Source organism: Diospyros lotus, chromosome 13 (assembly GCF_014633365.1).
Source record: "Diospyros lotus cultivar Yz01 chromosome 13, ASM1463336v1, whole genome shotgun sequence".
NCBI lineage: Eukaryota > Viridiplantae > Streptophyta > Magnoliopsida > Ericales > Ebenaceae > Diospyros > Diospyros lotus.
Window position 1 is genome coordinate 16,025,802 of NC_068350.1, and position 2,796 is coordinate 16,028,597.

Below are 2,796 nucleotides of genomic sequence, written 5' to 3' on the forward strand. Positions count from 1 at the left end.
CAACTCCCATTCATACACCATCATAGCTGAAAAATGAACAACAATGCAAATATGTCCCCAAAACATAAAGTTTCAAAATACATACCATAGCAGCAAAGTTGGAATGTGTGATTTGGGGATGAAATCAATGCGCTTACAAATGTATGATGGATTGGAGGGTAGATTGAAGGTTTGGTGGAGAGGATTTTTAGAGAGATTGAGAGAAAAGGTGATGCAAATGAAATGAAGGGTCGATTTTAATAAACCAACCCGTACCACGGTCCTACCGAGGCATGCTTGTCGCGGTTAAACTGTGAGCAACAGTAAGCCTTTTCTTACCGCAGTCCTACCGTGGCATGGTTATCGTGGTTGGACCGTGAGCCACAGCATGCCTACAGTTATGATGACCTCAACATTATTTTTGTGCAAAAATCCTAAAGAATGCCACTCTAACCTAACTTAAAGTAAAGAAAAGAAGAGAAAAACAAAAACAAAAAACAAATGCAACATGACAATAAATAAGAGAGATAAGAAATTAGGGTTGCCTCCTAATAAGTGCTTGTTTAAAGTCATTAGCTTGACTAGGTCTCCATCTTCAAGGGGGCTTGAATCCTTTTTCCATCAACATATTGTGTGTGTCCATTAATGGACTTATTCCTTGAATGCTAGCAACTCTCAATCCAATCCCCTTCTTTGGCTCCCTCAACACCCTTACCAACTTTTCTTTTTCATGACTTGGTGGCTTGGCTTTTGAAGAAGAAGAAACATCCAAAGAACCCACAACCATGACCTTATTCTTGGCATCTAAACTTTGTTCCTGCTCATCAAAAAAGTTAACAATGCAATTTTCTTTAGGGTCATCAGGTCTCTCTACCAAATCAACAATGACATCTCTCATTAAGACTTCTTTTTCATTGCAATTAGAATGTTTCATAGCCTTAAATACATAAAATGTAACCGTCTCATCATAAATTCTAAGTTTAAGTGTTCCTTGTACATCAATCAAAGCTCTCCCTGTGGCAAGAAAAGGTCTTCCTAAAATTAAGGGCATATCATAATCTTCTTCCATGTCTAGAACAAAGAAGTTAACAGGAAAAATAAATTTATCCACTTTTACCAAAACGTTTTCCACTACTCTCCTTGGATATTTGATACTTCTATCAGCCAATTGAAGAGAAACAGTGGTGGGTGTTGGTTCTTTTAATTCAACCTTCTTAAAAATAGAAAATGGCATCAAGTTTATGCTTGCACCAAGGTCACATAAAACTTTATCAAAATTAATTTCACTAATAGTGCAAGGAATAGAAAAGCTCCCTAGGTCCTTGAGTTTTGGTGGAAGCTTATTCTGCAAGATGGTTGAACACTCCTCCATTAAGTTGATTGTTTCATGCTCCTCTAGTTTCCTCTTATTTGATAAGATTTCCTTCATGAATTTCACATAGCTAGGTATTTGAGCTAGAGCATTAGTAAATGGGATGTTTATGTGGAGCTTCTTGAACATTTCTAGGAACTTCTCAAATTGTTTATCCAGTTTGTGTTTGTGAAACCTCTGAGGGAATGGAATCGGAGGAACATATGGCTTAATTGGTGGTAGAACAACCTTCTCTCAGGGCTTTTGTTTAGTTGAAGCTTCTTGTTTCTCTTGATTATTTGGAGCCTCGGATCATCTGATTCAGCTGGTGTCTCTTGAAATTTTTTAGTCTCTTCCGCAACTCCGAGCCTCTTAACATGAATTTCTGGGAGTTGTACCCTACTCCTTGTTGTGATCGCATTTACTTGCCCCTTCAGGTTCACCTCAGTGTTACTTGGCCATGTGCTCGGTTGCCTCTCTATTAGGATTTTTGGTAGATGCCCAATCTAATTTTCAATATTCTTAATAATTGTGTTAGTCTGGTCACTTCGTTCTTAAAGCTTTGAAACCGCTTCTTCTCATCCTCATTTTTTCCCTTGTGGTCGCCCTTGTTTTGGTGGATTTTGGATGTTTTGAGTATTACCATAAGAGAAATAAGGATGATTCCTCCAACCCATATTGTATCTCTGTGAGAATGGGTTATTCTGCTGCCTTTGAAAATTTTGTTGACGTTGAAAATTTTGAGCATAACAACTTGCTCCGTGAATGGTGGATTTATGAGTAGCGGGCATTCAGACGATGGATGAGTTGCTCCACAAGTTTCACATATGGGGAGTGATTCTTGCACCATATTAACATTCAAAGAATACTTTAAGGTTTCCATCTACTTTGATAGTGCATTAATCTTAGCCAACATCAATGTGTTAACATCCACTTCATGCACTCCAGCTACTCTTTTATGTGAGTTTCTATCTGGCCACATCACTAATTGCTCACTCATTGTCTCAAAAAGGTCATGAAGTTCCCTAGCTAATTTGTTTCGGATAGATCCTCCTGCTGTAGAATCAACTGTAGAGCGCCTGTGAAGACTGACTCCAGTATAGAAAAAATGATTTTGAGCTAGTAGTGGAAAACCATGACTAGGACACTTTCTCAATAACTCCTTGAACCTCTCCCATTCATGAAAATTTTCAGACTCAGCTTGCTGAAAAGTTGAAATCTCATGCTTAAGCTTGTTAATCTTGGCCGATAGAAAGTATTTGAGTGTTAACTTCTGTACCAAATTTTTCCATGTAGTAATACTACTCGATGGTAATGAATCTAACCACTCTCGAGCCCTATCCTTCAAAGTGTGAGGGAAAAGGCGCATCTTGAGTGCCTCTTCATTAATTCCTTGATACTTAAAATTCTCACAATACTCCAGAAACCGAGACAAGTGATAGTGTGAATTTTCCTCGCTCATTCCA

The 2,796-nt window shown here is 38.2% G+C and overlaps 1 non-coding gene across 1 annotated transcript; it reads left to right on the forward strand.

Moving 5' to 3' along the window:
• Positions 1–2,460: 2,460 nt before the first annotated feature.
• On the forward strand, positions 2,461–2,564 carry LOC127789379 (small nucleolar RNA R71). Its single transcript, XR_008020556.1, has one exon. It is a non-coding gene; the product is annotated as a small nucleolar RNA R71 (small nucleolar RNA).
• The last annotated feature ends 232 nt before the right edge of the window (positions 2,565–2,796 follow it).